We start from the raw sequence: 17,931 nt of genomic DNA on the forward strand, positions 1-17,931 counted from the left end.
ACAAAAAAATACAAAGAATGCCTGGAATACCAGATTCCTATATATTCTACTTGTCGGAAAGAGCTATGACCAAAAACACAGGTATGATAAGAGCATTTAGGAGGATAAATGTCTAAAACTTTACTTTTAAAATATTAATGCAAAGATGCAAGGAGTGTGAATTTCTCTTCCTTCGCAACTTACGACAAGCAGGAGGAAGCAGAGATTTTGCTTTAGGACAAAAAATATATTCTGAGCACCAGACATAAAGGCAGGACAATACTCAAAGGAAATGGGGATTTTTCACTGCAAATAAATAAACCAATAGCGCTTAATCTGTATAGGCCACATATTGACCCTTCAAGATTGCTGTGCCCAGGGTTGAGAAAAAACATGTAATATGAACAGAAAGGAAAACAGTGAATACCAAACAAAAGATAAACACACAACAAAGAATCACAAAACATTACAAAAAATTATAAAATGAAAGAAAGGCAACAACCTTAGCAATCAAACTGATATATGAGAAAAGGGAGTTAAAATAGCAAATTCAATATATTTCAAAAAGAATAAAATTGTTATTGTAAAGAAGGATATCACATATGGGAAATAAGAATAGTTTTGTGCAAGTTTTCTTAGGAATAAAAAGTAAGAGAGTCAAAGATAACCCAGAAATGGAATTATTATTAGACAAGCTGGCAATGTAAAGCCAATACAAACATATAATTGAGAAGAATAAAGTGTTTGTATAGCTTAAATTATTGTTTGTTTTGAGTCAGTTGTCCATGGGTCCCTCTTGTTTCTGCAGTCTTATGAGCAGAGGTACTGGCAACTTTAGTCTGGACACCTTTTCAACCGTGCCTCTATAGAGAACAGATAAACATAACATTTACCTGTAGAGCAGAGCATAGATTTGTTTGCTATCCAGTATATTAAAAACATCGTCTCTATCAAGGGCAAAGCTTGGGTCATTTGTTTTACATCTCACTATAAAATATTAGATTTCCTAAGCTTAAGGTTCTTTAGCTGTGATACAAACTCATTACATGCATAGCATCCACCTGAACAGCACTGTGTTGTCTTCGTGGTACCTGAGATCAAGGGTAACCAATGCAAATATGAAATTCATGCTGACTGCTGTGTCATGACAGTGAAGTCCTTTGTCTCCAGACCAGGGACCTTAGATCTTCTGCCAGCATCCACGAAAAGATGGTAGCCTAACTCATTAGCTTGCAAGTAAGTTATTCAACATTCACCTTATGTGCTATACCAAGTTTGTTGGTTCATTCACCTATTGAAGGTCGTACTGGATATATCCAGTTTGTGGTGATTATGAATAAAGTTGCTATAAACATTGGCATTCAAGTATCTGAATATTTTCAAATTTGTTGAGCAAATTTCTAAAAACAAAAATGCCAGATGGTATAGTAAGACAATGTTTAGCTTCACAAGAAACTATCGACTGTCTTCCAAAATGGCTGTATCATTTTTCATTCTACCAGCAATAAATGAGACTTCCTATTGCTCCTCATCCTTGCCAGCAATTGATGTTGTCACAATTTTTGATTTTAGCCTTTTTATTAGCCCTGTAAAGGTGTATATATCTTCTTTGGTGAAGTGGATGTTCAAGTCTTTTATGCGTTTTTAAATGAAGTCATGCTTTTCTTATTGTTGAGTTTTGAGAGTTCTTTATACATTTTGGATATGAGTCCTTAGACAAACACATGTTTTACACATAATTTCTCCCACTGTGTGGCTTATCTCTTCATTTTCTTTACTAAGTTTATCATGGAGATGAAGTTTTTAACTTTTATCAGGTCAAAATTGCCTAATTTTTTTTTATTTCATGAGTTGTTTCATGAGCTATTGATGTTTTATCTAAGTTCTCATTGCAAAATCCAAGGTCATTAGATTTTTTTCTGTATTTCTTTTCAGAAGTTTTATAGTTTTGTGTTTTGCATTTAGGTCTATGATCAATGTAATAGCATTGTATATTCATCAGTTGACAATAATTTGAGAGCTGGAAAATACAAAGTATTGCCTGGATATGGAACACAGGAACCCTCTTACTCTATACTTTCTACAAGAGGTTTAAAAAACTGTCTCTTGTAAAAATGTTTTATTCAAGTTTTATAAAAACTTTATGTTAAAATAGGGGAAAAGATATTACCACTGCTATTTTAGTATTAGATATTTACGCAAATATGACAAGGAAAGAAAAAGCAAAAAGTAAAGACTAAATATCAAAAAGGTAGGAAAACTTCAATTATTTGAAGAGGAAAAGATTATCTTTGTAGAAAACTACTATTAAAATGAGATGTCTCCATACTAGATAAGTAAAGTATTTGTAAACATATACTTTATACATAAATAGTATAATATAGAGTATGGTATATAAATATATACATAGTATAGTTTATATATAAATATATACATAAATATAGTATACAAATATAGTATATAAATATATATATTTGATGTATACCAGCAATGACCAATTTGAAATGCAAAAGATGAAAAGATTATAACTAAAATAAAAATTTAATCTAGATAAGAGTAAATTAACAACAGCTATGTAATACCCTAATATATAACACTATACTACTGAATTGAAGAATATTATTTCAATCTCAATTAAAGTTCCAACAAAATATCCTAAGAACTTGGATGGTTAAACGTATACTACATATGAAACTCTGTGGATGCTCTAATCAAGAAGACCGATGAGGTCTGACAAGTACTACTGCTGTGAAAATATGTTAAGAGCTGGAGTAATTGCAACATAGCTGCACTGGCACAGGAAAGGATAAATATATGAGTAGCACTGAACATAGAGTAGAGAATCGTATCTGCTGACACAAAAGAATGCAATATATGCAACCTTGATCGTTCAGTTCTATGGGGAAAGAATGCTCTAGTAAATAAATTACTTTGGGAAAATTTGTTAGCCCTATTATTTCCACTGATAATAAACCTTATTAAGAAATGGTCAATTGGAATGAGAGAAATTTCACAGAAAAAATTAATATGTCCAGTAGTAGGCTGTGTGGTCAACTTCACTGGCAATCAGGGAAATACAAAAGAGGATGTGCTTGTTTTTTTCTCGTCAGGTTGGAAAAAACATAAAGTATCACAGTGCTGGTTGATGTGAATATAGGATACTCCAAAACATAGCTGGTGGGAATATGCTACATTAAATCTATTTATGTAAGAAATAAAACCATAATAACATAAAAGTAATATATACACTTGTATATATATATATATATGTATATATATATATACACACACATATACAGTCAACTGCTACATAATGACATTGTGGTCAATGATGGATCGCATATACCACGGTGGTCCCATAGGATTAGTACCATATAGCCTGGGTGTGTAGTAACCTATACCATCTAGGTTTGTGCAAGTGTACTTTATCATGTTCACACAACAAAGAAATCACCTAATAATGCATTTCTTGGAACCAATCCTTTGTTAAGCAGTGCATGACTGTATACATACATATACTTGTATGTTCTTTTACATTATTATGGTTAGATATAGATTTAGAAATATAGAGATAAATAATATGGAGAATGTTTGAAAAAATACACACTTCATGCACACACATACACATCTAGTGCCACACAATCTAAATATAAAGTCAAGTTTATTGGGGAAAATCAGTCCGTAGAGAATCCCACAGAAAGTTGTGGTTAGTCCTGATGTCGATGCCCCATGGGAAAGGGTCCAGGAAAGAGAACTATACCCCATATCACTCTACAAATTTTTAGGAAATTTGGAAGGGGTTTCATGGAACATCTAGTCAAAGAAGAGATCACAGTGAAAGCATCCCACTGGGGCAACTGGTCTTGGTAGAAAGGAGAAACATTTGAAGCTCATTGGCTGACGTTGACATCCACTTCTCTTGGGGCTGACTAAGATCTGCTGCACTAAATAATGACTGATAAGGTGGAAGAGAGCAAGCCTTCAGGGCTCTCCAGATTTGCCTCTACTCATAGGAAATTGATAATGGTGGTCATCTCTGGAGAAAGGGGAGGGACAACGTGTGGGGAATTGTGTGAGGATAGCTTGTGCTTGTACATTATGTATTCTTTATGGTTGGGTTTGTTTACCAGGAGAAAGAAATTAGTCTATTACTTGTGTCACTCAAAACTAATTTAAAATAAGACATTGTTCTCGCCTTCAAGTGATGGGAGGGTTGAAAGCATGCTGTCCCTTCCAATGATAAATGGTATGAGTCACCAGTATTCTAAATATCTGGATAGATAAGGAATGTTAAAGTATAAAAAAATGCATAAAAAATAAATTTTAAAAAACTCTTTCAGTGCTCTCAGCTAACGTCACTCAGCAAACCCCTAGAACAACCCCAGTTTGCTTCTTTAAGGGAGCAATCACAGTCATTGTTAACAGCCCAAGCCTTTTGTGACTGTTTTGTCCTACAAATAATTTTATGCTGAATATTTGGCTTCTTGCCATTGGAGACTCGTAGCAGCTGAAAGACGATGACAGAAAATAGCCCCTAAGCAGATAGGCAAGTCACTGCCTTCTTGCATCTGACCACAAACACTAGACAGAAGTGTTTATTAAATCTGGCAGGATGGAAAAGCTTTTATGGCTTTTAATGGAAGCCACATGTAAAGTGGAGTATTTGCAAACACAGATCTCACTTCGTCGTACCTTTGGCTCAACAAACGAGGTGTCTCCTATTGTGTTCCCCCCACATCAGTACCCTGGCGCAGAAAAACAATTTTTATCTAACGTTTATCTTCCAAAAGGGAATCTAGTTAATTTGTGATTGCTGCATTCATTCTACAGATGTAGTATCTGTTTTGCTTCCTCGGCTCAGCATGTGACGATGGACCCGCCATCCTGCTCAGTAAGTGGGACATCTCATGAATACTGTGAAAGGGACCCAACAAAAATCGCATAACAAGTGCTGTTCTGCTGGAAAGGTCTAGATTAGTAAATTGTTCCCCAACTCCTACCTGAATCTCTGATCACAGTATTGACTTTCTTTCCCAATGAATCCTGTTGTGTCTTTTCTTTCCTTTTTTTAAATGTTGATTTACAAACAAACCATTTAGGAAAGAGAGGAGGATAGAATAAATGAGTATCAGATCAAGAGCAAGAGAGTGTCCCCAAATAATTCTATTTGCTGAAGTTCAAGCTTTGAAAATACCAATTACATGACAGATGGGGTGTGGTAGATTGTTGAAAAACTCTACGCTCAGCCTATTTTGTCAATAAGTGGTTTAGCAATAAACAAAAACAGTAACGGTGTCTTGTGGTAAATGCTACTGCTAATTGCCCTGCTCTAATTACCCAGAACTATCATAAAATGTGGTATTTTTATTTTTTCTCCATGAGTTTTCCTGCTGTTCTCTTTTTATAAATTGTCTCCTCCTTAACTCTTTGCTTATACAACTTTTAGCAATCTTTTAAGCAACAGAGCCTCAAGAAAGCCAATTGAATCCCCAGTCCCTGAGATGCATTCATTGATCTTTAGTATCTACACGTCGTAGGTCTACCTCCATCACAGCAGGGATTACAGTTGACTGGACATCTTCCCTAAGCTCCAGCAGAGGTACTGTTCACCTATCTCCACCATAATTTCTGCCCCAGAAGGCTGACTTGTGTAAACTACAAGGGGCTGTCATATCTGTGCTTTCTGAAGCACTGACCAATTGGGAACCATGGCAAGAGATCAGACGAAGAAAGGAGAAGGCATTTGGGGGCTTTATTCCTATGGGTTCCTCTTAGTCTGACCATGTTCTTCAACTCCAAATCAGTACTTCTTTCAAGGTGGTCTCTTATAAACAACACTCACCATAGGATTATACTAAATCTTTATTCCCTCATCCCTTTAGCATGGTGATTTTATAAGCCTGCTGCTCAGTAGCTTTGGCTTATGGCTTTATCTCTTATGATCATACCACATTCATATTTCTGTAAATAACTCCTCTTCAAGATATTCATTTTGTGAGAAAACTTCTCCCAAATTTGGTGATTTTGTCAACAAATGTTTTACTTTTTCTCATAAAGTTTTGGGTTAGGAATTCTGGCAGGACTTGGCTGACCAATTCTTCTGCCTCATGTAAATTGACTGGGTTCATTTGATGGTGTTCAGCTGAAGGCTGGACTGCTCTAGAATGCCCAAGAGTGCTCCACTAATATCTCCAGAGCACTCATAGAGTCAACCAGAAGGTTGGGCTCAAACAGGTCCTTCCTGTTTTCCATGTGGTCTCAGGGCATTGCCACCTTCTCTTTCCAGTGGTGAAATGTTGGTATAAATAATCCATAATGAATGTATAAATCAAAATTTGAGGTGAGTTTATTATGCGCCAGGTCTGAGGACTATAGCCCAGGGGCCTTCCTTCCCCAAGGAAGGAAGGGCACTAAAGAGTGGAGGTGTGCAGAGTGGTTATATACCATTTTGGAAGAAAGAGCACACATCACAAATGACAGGAATATCTCTTCTGCAGCAGTCAGGAGATGGCTTTGGTAGCATAAGAAGTTGGTGGTCACAGGTGAACATAGCAGGTCAGTAAGCAATCTTTAGTTTCCAGGAAGACATGCTTAGCCTTAAAGAAATGCCAATATTGGGGGGAAGCTACATCCCTATCTTTAAGGGCATCATTCTTGTCTTTGGGACATTGTAAATGTTTAAAGCAGATGTACAACGTATGTTCAACAGGCCACATCAGGCCTTTCTGGAATAACAAGGTCAGGTCGAATTAGTTTTAAACCAAATGGCTTTCTCATATACTCAAATATATCTCATTGCCATTGCTTGTCATTTATTCGTCAGCAGTCAGATTTCTTACATGGTGGATCTTACGTGGCTTGAATAGATCCTTTCTTATTGGGCTTAAATAGACTAAAATGAAAACAGCCTCTTAGAAACTAGGCTGGTATCTGCTGCATTAGTTTTCTGTTGCTATTTAACAAACTTCCTATCATATTCACAAGTCCCAATCATGTTCAAGGGTATGAGATTGTATAGAGCATGGACACTGAGGGCAGGAATCAGGGACCACCTTAGAAGTTTGCTTATCACAGTCCTCCCAAGTTCCCCTATGATTTATACCCCTCCAAAGTGAGCAATACATTAATTTCCTCTCCAAAGGTTCTCAAAGAGTCTCATGCTATGATGGCATCAGCTCAAAGTCCAAGAACTCATTACTCTTTATCCAAAACATCTGCATCAGGTGAAGATGAAACTCTGGTGAGTAATCCTTTAAATTCAGCTTCTGGGGCAAAATTTATCTCCATCTGTGGGCTTGTGAAAATAAAGAGACAATTTATCTATCCATAACACTCCCAATATACTTGACTCCCGGTGGTGAGCCAAGTATAGGATAACTGTTATAGCTATTCCAGTTCAAAAGGGGGAAAAACAGAAAGTAAAAAGGAGTAGCCTCTTCCTGAAAATTCTGCAATACAGATGGGTAAACAGTGAGATTTTTCTTGACTCAATTTTAAAGATTAGGAATAATCCACTGGGTCTCTAGGCTCTGCCCTCTGGGCTCTTGTTTCCACTCTCTGAGTCCCTCCTTTCTCATGAAAAGTAGCAAGTGTTTGAAGCTGAGTGGTTTTATCAGCCTGCTTGCTGCCGATAGAATTTTAGTGGTCTAAAAGCCTCCTTTCATTTCAAGTTCTCTCTGTCACTTTCAGTCCAGGTCAGCAATATTTCTGATGAAAAAAATTCCTCAAGAACACTGGGGGTCTCAAGATTTTACTGGGTTTCACTCCATTAGCCGAAAACCACACTCACAAATCTTTTCGATCTTTCTGAGGCTTTTGCAAAAGTTTGTAGCATCACACATTCAGTGTATTGTTTATACTTTTTATGTTCTGGATATTATGATGTTTTGACATCTCAAAAACCTTTCTGGCTGGGGAGATCTATCCCCTCCCAGAGCTAGCCAATTCTTCTAGATAGCAAATGCTCAGCCAGGAGCAGTTCTTTGATATGCAAACTAGCTAATCTAGAGTTTATCTCCTCTATCTGGCTATTTCATGCCAGGAGGCAATATTCTCTGCCTTAATCATCTCAGGTCCAGGTACTAGGTGACTAGAGACCACCCCTATATCCCAGAGTCCACGCCTAAGATGTTTGCTCTGTCTTGCCTTGTCTTTCCTGCAGAAATCCCAGTAAAGGCTCTGGCCTAAACTTTCCCCTTGCTTCTCTCTTCTGCCTGCTCACCAAACCTGGTGCTTTCCCTGTGAGCCTGTGTGGCACATGGTGACCCCCCTTTTGAGGACCTGTGAGTATAATCAACTTTATTTTCTTGAGCCTCTCCTGTGTATCCTCTTGTGGCCACACCTGACTGCCCATCACATAAAAGAACGTGGAACATTCAGTCTTCTCTTTCGCCATGTTTTTGGAAATAATTTTTTCCTTCTAGCAATTTCCTTTTAGAGTTTGTGTTATCTGGAGAGGCTGGGGATTTTCAAAATCATTAGATCCTGTTTCTTTTTTGTTCAACAATTCTTCCTTCAATTTACTTCTCTCACATTTTCCCATAAGTAGGAAGAAGAAACGAAGCAGAACCTTCCAGAAGTGCTTGGAAATCTCCTCAGCTATATATTTACATTCCTCACTCATGAGTTCTTTCAACACAACTGCAGAAATAATTCTGCTAAATTTTCTGATGTTACATAACAAAGGTCCCTTTCCTTTAGTTTCCTGTTATATGTTCCTCATTTCCTTCTGAGCCCTTCCTGCAACATCCTTAATGCTGATATTTCTATTTCCAACCAACTATTTCCAAATAAAGCCACACTCTGAAGTACTGGGGCTTGGGACTTCAACATACCAATTTTTGGGGAACACAGTCCAACCCATAACAGGGACACTGTGCTTAATATTATTAGATGCCCTCATTTATAACTGAAACCACCTGCTTCCTTAATATTCTTAGAAAGCTGAATCTTCCTTAGGTCTTCATAAGGGTCTTTTAGCCACATTCTGACTTTATCTTTAGCCTCAGATCATGCTTTACTACTCTGACTTGAATTTTGCCTTGAGGCCAATTCTTACTTTGAGAGCCTTTTGCAAGCTTTAAAGACCATCCCTGGCCCCCTATATATTTACTAAATTCTGCTTTAAAATAAGTAAAAATTCCTCTTAGTTTCCGTCTTCTCCTACCTCTCTGTTCTCATCAGTAGCTAAAACAAGCAAGTTCTAACTTTTTAGAAGAACTTTTTCCATCAACCTCCACAAGTTTGTGAAATATCTTGCATATTTTCCATGTTCCCATAGGCAAGACTGTAGCCTATTGTTACAACTCAAAAATAGCTTTGTTTTTCTCCACCCTCCAATAATATTTTCCAGATGTCCTCAGAACCTCCACGGTCAGGCTCCAGGAGGCCGTTCCAACTTGCACTGAATCTCCTGAGTTCCTTCCAGCTTCCATGCTATGACTTGTCCCAAGCCAATGTCACTTAATCTTGTTTTTTGTTAGAATAGCGACCTCTTTCCTAGTACTAAATTGAATTCCTGTTGTCTGTGCTGCATGACAGGCTACCCACAAGATTAGTGGATGACAACAACTGTCGTGTCATCGTGCACAGTTTTGTGGGTCAGGAGTTTGGGCAAGGCATGGCTGGCCAAATCTTCTGCCCCACGTGGCTTTATCCAATGGCGTTAACCTGGTAGCTAGTCTCACCTGGGATGTCTATCTAAGAAGGTTTCACTAACATTTCTGGCACTTTCTTCAGATGGGGGATAGCTAGGCTGACTGTGCCCCTCTCTCTTTTAGGGTGGTCTCAGGGCATCTGGGTGGTCTTTCCTGCAGGCTAGTCTTACTTCTTGCATGGTGGTTTAGGGTTTTGGATAAACTAAGGTGGTTTAGTCCTCTTAAAGGCTAGCCCCAGAACTCAAATAGTGTCATTTATGCCATACCCTCTTGATGAAAGTAGTCGCAATTTAGCCAAAATTCAAAGAGAGGGGAAATTCTTTCAATGAAGGAGTTTCAAAGAATTGTTAACACTCTCTAATACACCACAGCCTCTGGTAAACAAACCTTTAAAAAAATGGTCCTAATTTGAACATGCCATCTGTTTTCTACTGAGACCTTGACTAGGATCATAAGAAACTTCAGGAAACAGACATTTACAATAAGATTTTGAACTTGAGTTAGTCATATATTCAAGGCTACAAAGTTAATCTAATTTTGGGGAGGGGGTGGAATATGAGTTATCCACTGTATACAATACCATCATGATTAATCCCAACACCACCAGTGGTGATGTTAGATGTAAAGCAGGTGGAAGACAAGATGTTGGAGGATCACTGAAGGTGATAATTAGTTGCTATGGCATGAACAGCAATTAGAAAACTTGTGGAATCATGTGTTTTCTAATAACCCTAGTGGGTATCCGTAGGAACAAAGAGGAAATAAAATCTATGAACAGATAACTAAGAACATGTATGAAAACGTTAGGACTTCATGGTAGCTTTGAGAAAGGCTCTTGTTTCTTGCAGCCACATGAGAGAAACGGTTTAGAGCAAGTCCAGGGTACAGTGATGAGAGTTGCAGACAAGACAATAATGATAAAAGTTGCACCAACTCACTCCAGTCACTCCAGAGGAGTGAGCAGACACTAAGTCAAGGAAATATATGAGAGCTTGAGAAAAGAGGTGGAGATATCTGGGAAGACATGGATGGGGCTGAAAGCTTGAGACTCCAAATTCCTCTGTAAACTCCTTACTGGCGGAAGCAGCTCTTTGCTCATTTGAGGAAAGCCACTGTCACCTGCAAAAGATCCTTTTAAGAGTTGCAACTGGAAAGTTGCCTCATGAGCTTACCTGTATCATCTTTCTGCCTCTGATCCTCGCAAAGATGGTTAGATCTCAACACAGCCTAGTTTGAGCAGTACAGGAAGACATTGCCTATCTACCATAAGAGGTCTAAGATCTTACCTTCATTAAGGAAATTGAGAAGTAACTTTGGTTTTAATGGAAAGGACAGCAGTATACTATTTTTTGTGTCACATCCCAGGGCTACTTCAATATTCCAACCTCTATGTCCTATCATCGTCTGAATTGATCTTAATTTTCTTAATATCCCATAGAACTTAATGCTAGCCCATGCCACTGATGACATTATACTCCATTTCGATCCTTGTGGTAGATTATATTATTGGTCCAAATCCTTACCCCTCCCTTTTTCTAAGCCTTTTGCCATGGGACTTTTGTGTCCTCCAATAAACGTGGAATATTTTTTGCTACCTGTTGTCGCTAGACTCAGCCGCGTCGCTTACTCTGACCAATGGCGTGGAGGCAGAAATGACAGTGTGTCTGTTTTCACCTAAGGCTTAGGAGGCCTTGGTGCATCTCCTTGTTATCTTGCCCCTCTGCCATCACCAGGACATGCTCCCACTGGCACACTAGATCCAGAGGAGCTCGGGAGAACTGCGTAGCAGGGTCTGCGCTTTGAAGCTGGCACAGACTAAAGTGGAGCCACACCAACTGATTTGTAAACTTAGTAAGAAATAGATGCTTATTGTTTTATGCCCTGAGTGTTTGTGGTTACTTGTTGTGTAGCATTACTAAGTGATATTTTACTGCTAAACTCATCAAGTGGGAGACAGACCCAGAGAAAGTTAAGGGCGATGTCATGTCAACAGAATTTCCAGGGATGTACTGGTCTGGAGCATGATGTTATATCCCTTTCAAAGTGAAAGATAAGTTGCCAAACTCTGTTCTGTACAACATAAATAAAGAGATGTAAATCCTTAGTGGACCTCCTAATATTTCGGCAGCAACATACACAAATGTCTCTGATATGTGATGGTGTACATGATCCTAATAAATATATATGTTGTACAAGATCATGCACTAAATGTAGCATATGCATTTTATGTTACTTAACATTTCTATTCCACCTTTCTCTCATGCCTATCCTCATTACTTTTTGTCAAGATCATCAGTACTAAATGATTTAAGATTCAGGCATCAGTCGGACAAAAATGATCTATTTCTTATAACATAGAGACTGGAATAGAAATTTATTTATTTGTTTATTTTTTTTACGAACTTTTCCCCTACGTGAAAGGAAAGTTAGGATGTTAAAAAGTAAAAAGGGTAAACTACAAAAGATGCTTCTCTTGCATACTAGATCTACTCATCGCCTTTCTTTCTTCAGCTCACTCTCTGGTGGCTGACTTGCACAGATGTTATCAATGGGCTCTCTTATCCTCTGTCTTCTGATTGGCTCTGGCCAATGGGGACTCATTTCAGGGGACTGGAAGAAGAATGACATCTTCTTTTAGGCCCTCCTGGCTTCCTCCTTTCAAAGTCATTTTGGACCATCTTTTTCCCTTGACCAAAGGCTTCTGTGAAGGCTGCCTCCTCTTTGCAATTCTTTCCTTCACTTTCTGTGAAGCACTCCCTCCTCTCATCTTTTCGGGTGATGACAGCTGTGCTTTTACAGGCTGCAGGATACTGAACTATCCTTGTTTTTCCCCCTCACTGCACCTCTATAAATATCCCTTTGTAAATCAACCCTCTTCAAATTACCCTAAATTGACTGCGCCATTTGTTTTCTTACAGTAATTGGCTGACTCAACAGTCTACTATATATGTTTGATAAAGTGGCTGTTTTATGTCTTGACTATAAGCTTTTTATAGAAAGTAATCCTATCCTTATGTCCTTAGTGTGGAGTTGGCATTTAATAAATTATGATCAAATAAATGAAAGAAGGAATACGTGAAGAAAATCATTCAAAGACGTTTAGAATCTATGTTAGAGGGAAAATGTAAATGAAAGACCACAACCTTCTTATCCAGGACTCTGGCTGGCAGCCACATCATCCAAATAAATCTTTTTCTCTATGGTCCTACTGGATAATCCCTAGCTACATTGTCTGAGTTTCAGGAGCTTACATACCGGGTCCAACTTCACATGGGATGAAAAGCTAACCTGAGGGGAAAATTTGAATCATTTTGACTCTAAAATCTGCAAAGATTCCATCATTTAAAAAAAATCCAGGTAGAAATTCTAGCAGACCAAAATGTCCTGATTCTTAGAAATAATACAGAGCTCAGCAGTGGCATGTGAAGGCCTTCTGGATTAGAGGATATTAGATATAACCTTGTTTGTGTCTTCACCAAAGCTTTGGAAAATAGAGAATATGAAAACCAAACAGACTCATGTGAGGGCAGGAAAGCAGCCAACATCTTTGGGGAGCCTAAGACACAGTTAGGATCAACTGTTTTCAACAAATATATTTCCAGAATTAGAGACAGCAGAGGACCTAGACTTTTGTGCCTAGGGATGCTGAAAAATTGGCACGACAGAAGAACAGTCCATACATTTGCACTTCTAGGAGATTTGTTCAAAGAAATCTCGCTTATCTCGTTTCCAAGTGCCCGATCTTTTGTGTGCCTCTGGCATTGACCAAAGTTGACTCTGGACTATTGATCATCCGTGAAAACTTCACACCCCATCTTCCAGAGAGAATGCACAGGAGTCGTACTACCTGTGTGAAGCTGTAAGAGGAAGCTTTTCACCATACAAAACATTTTAGGATGTGCTTCCACATTTTTTCCTTTTTTAATATAGTCATCATGAGAGTCCAGTAAGGACAGAACAACCCCTTAGGAACTTTTAGGCTGTTTTAGAGTGCTACACAGATCCAAAATATTTTGGATCAATACTTGAGCTATTTGGAATTTAAAAACAACAATAGAGGAATTATCGAGCCCCTGAAATAACAGCATGTATATAGAATCCTTTGTGGTATGCTAGATTTTTTGCCCAAGCATCACTCAAGTACAACTTGTGTTGCCTTTGCTTCAGAACATGCAGCAAGAACAAGAAAAGCTTTTGAGTGGCAGTGCATTTCTATGATACCTTTTGATGCCTGAGCAGACTGAAATCCAATCAGAAGTAAAAAATCCAGAGAAAAGTGGGGTGGATTTAGATGAGAGAGAAGTAGAAGAAAGTATTACAAAAAGAAAAGACCTCCTTTTCCTAGGTGAGGGAAATCCAAGGGGAAAGACTCACCAGACTCAGATATTGCATAATCAAACAATTTTAATAGTCTTTTTATAGACCTAACATCCTGGAGAATAAATCTCGATGGAGCAAGTAGTGTGAATTCAGACAGCAGCTTGAGGGAGAAAACACACACTCTCCCTGGGTCTCTCATTCTCTGTTCTTTATTGACAACCTAAAGACTCACCTCCTCTCTTCTTTCTTTCCTCTTTAATGTGTGTTTACTGCTTAAATGAAATCCTTAATGTTCTGAGATAAGGCTTTGATAGATAACCTCATACTGGGATGGCAAAGTCCAAGAAATCACCATTAGGAAATTATTGAAACGCCAAGAAAATGACCACTATTAACAGGACAATGTGGTGTGCACATGAGGATATTCAGGTCCATAAAAAAAGACCCAAGAACAGGCAGTGAATCTCACAGCCAACAACAAAAAGAAATTTGTATTGGAGCTTGGAGGCGTTAAATGTATTAATTAAAGTAATAAGAAATAATTGGCTCTTCTTCACATTTTTATTCTCCAACCAGAATCAGTCTTTAACTGTTGAATGGTGAAGATTGAGGATGGGAAAAGCCATGGAAAGATGAGAAGGCAGAGGGAGCACAGGTGAGTTGAGGACTCATTGGTTGAGTCATGGGAAATTGGAAGGAGTTAATGTGGATGGCTCTGAGAGTTGAGATAGAGAAAAGCATGAACATAGAGCCAGAATATATTTGTGAAAGTGTATAGAAGATCATCAGGAAAGACTTTGGGCAGTCATCTGGGAGCAGGCGAGGGGAACCAGAAAACGACCTTGCTTGTTTATTTTAGTCACAGGGAAGGTGAATGAAGATGTGCATACACTGAGAAAGAATTAGTAGGAAAGAGATGTTGACTGAGGTGTTGCAAGAAAAGATGGAAACCAGCTATTCCACTCACTGTAATAATATTTGGAAAATTTTCAAATCTCAGTGGTAGAGATGCTCTGCTGATGGGTAATCTGTTGTGCTTTCTTTAAAATAGATTTTTGTTGCTTTCAGTTTTCAAAGTGGGCATTTTCCAACTTTGTCTTCATTTCTGCTTTGGCCTGTGGTCAAGAATAAAAGAGAAAATACCTAATTCATCCTTGTGTAATTAAAACAACATTTAAAGAAAGTTTAAATCATACCTCTAAAGCAGCTAGAAGAACCATAATTGTTAATGTAATTTGTTTATAGACCAGTATGTGTACTGATGAAAAATATTGAATACGGTGAATATATATATGTACTACATGATTAAAAGTAAAATGGCGTTGCCATACTTAAAAGATAAATGTAAAAAAATCCATCCTGTAACTTGTCTTGACAATATTCTGCTTTTAGCCTTATATCATCTTCAATAAGCATTTCATTTACCTAATGAAAAACATATTTAAAGTAATGAGTACACAGTATTTTAATTTACATATGCAAATACATTTAATCACTAGCAATAGCTGGCAGAAGGAAAGTGTATGTATGTAATTACTTCAGTGACTGCCCACTTCTTCAAGTTTATGAGAATACTTTCGAGCTGGGAGTAGAGATTAACTTTTTAGGGGAAAGAGACAAAATTCTTCAATGTGGGAAATGACCATAATTATAATAATAGCTACCAGTTATTGAATCCTACTTAATGTTATGAGCAGTCCACATATTATTTGTCTTCCACACAATACCCAAACAAGGTAGACATTATTATCCTCAATTTAGAGATGAAGAAACTGAAGTTCTGTGAGGTGAAGTAATTTGCTGAAAGTCATACATTGTGTAACAAAACTGGGATTCAAAACCAGATCTGTCTGCCTCTACAGTCTGACCTCTTTCCACTATATGAAGAAAACCTTCAATTACCAATTCACACTACAGCATTCAAAAGAATTTTTATTTTCTAATGCTTTATATTTAGTTTGGAGGTTGAGAGAGAAGATTGCCAAGAGAAAGTGGATTTTTCAAAGAATAAGTGAATGTTGATAATACCACCTGTTTACATGGGTACTAGGAGCAGTTGTTTTAGCTCCAACAAAATATGTAGAAAATGACACATAGGACTTCCAAATGAAACATGGAATTAAATATTAGTAAAATCATAAAAATGGTGTTCCTTAGCTTCAGGAGTTTGTTCTTCCCAGGTATCAATCCAATGGAAGAGAATGAATGTCTTTATGGATCAAGATGCAACTCTAGCTCCAAGACAATGCAGAATGTACTGTGAGGATTAAAGGAATGTTCTAGAGAGCTCACCTCCCATTTAAGGAGCCACAGAGAACCAAAAAGAGACATGCTTTATGGTTCCCATACTTAACAGCAATTCTCCCTTTATTATTTTTATGTATTATCAAAATGGACAAATAATTTAAGGAAAATAATTTAAAACCTAAGTTTTGAACATATCCTGTATGATTTTACTTGCCTGACAGTGTCATTTACCAATCCTCACAGCACAGGGTCTGTTCCAGTCATCTGCAATGACAAGCGTGTAAGTTTATCTCTGTAGTGACTTACCTCCTCACCTTTGTGCATTCCTGTTCTCTGTTTGACAGACCATTCCCTAACCTCACCTGGAGAAGCACTCTGTTTCTTTAAGATTTAGTTTTATTCAGAGTCTCTATATCTGACACCCCAGACTTTCTTAAAAGCCCTATCTCTGATTTCCAATTATACATTAGTTGAAAGCCTTCATAACAACTCTCATGTATTTTGTAATTGTTTGTTGTTGGGGTTTGTATGGTCAGGTAATGCCAGCTTCTTTAGGATAGAGATTGTATTCTAAATATTTGATTCCCCAGTATCCATCATAATGTATGGCACATATTAGGAGCCCAACAAGAATTCTTGAATTAAAAGTTAAATGAATAAATAAAGCAGAAAATATCTTGCTACCTACTATATTTCCGTTTTACCTGTTTAATTTCTGTCGCATTTCTATAGCCATACAAATTTTTGTATAGTTGCAACTAAATGCATTCATTTGTCTTCATAGTACTTTATATCATTAGCATTCATGCATATATTCCAAATTCTGGTAAGGTTATAGCGTAACAGCTTGATGGACAAGTAAGTCACTGCAAGAAATGATCAGGTGGAAGGAAACAGGCTCCAACAGTCTTTCAGAAACTTGGGAAGCAAGGGTAAACATGGTGGCCACATTTTGCTGTTCAGTGGAACAGTAGTAGATCTGAACATCTAGAAATCATCAATGTCTCTCATTCAGAAAGGTCTGCACAGCTTGGGATTTTTATTACTAAAGTAGTTTTGCCTAGAGCCTAGGAACTTATATATGAAGATTGTTTTTTCTTTTGTCTTATTTTCTATAGGTTGATAGTCTCTTATTAGGACTACTTGAAAAAGAATGAGAAAGAAACAGAACAGAATCATTTGTTCAGAGATTCAAATAAGGTAAACTTCCTTGTCTAACTTCTTCGTAACCACCAAAAGAGCCCAAATCCTCCATAGGAATGTGACTGTTTACTTCATTAGGTGAGAGTCATCATCTTATCTCCACATGTCATAACGGTGGATCGTCCGAGGAGAAATTCAAAGAAGTATCTAAAAAATATTTATGGTAGGCAGAATAATGCCCTCCCCAAATATAGCATGCCCTAATCCCCAGAAACTATGAATATGTTACCTTATATGACGTAAAGGACTTTGCAGATGCTATTAAATTAAGCATCTTAAGATGGGGATATTATCCTGGTTATCCAGTTGGGCCTAAAGTAATTAAGAGAGAGGCCATGTGATCTAGCAATTCCTCTTCTGGATATTTATTCTAAGAAAATGAAAACACTAACTCAAAAAGATATATGCACTTCCAAGTTCATTGCAGCAGTATTTACAATTGCTAAGATATGGAAACAACCTAAGTGTCCTTTGATAGATGAATGGATAAAAAATGTGGTGTACGTATATATATATATATATGCAC

The sequence above is a fragment of the Equus quagga genome, chromosome 2, assembly GCF_021613505.1.
Source record: "Equus quagga isolate Etosha38 chromosome 2, UCLA_HA_Equagga_1.0, whole genome shotgun sequence".
Classification (NCBI taxonomy): Eukaryota; Metazoa; Chordata; class Mammalia; order Perissodactyla; family Equidae; genus Equus; species Equus quagga.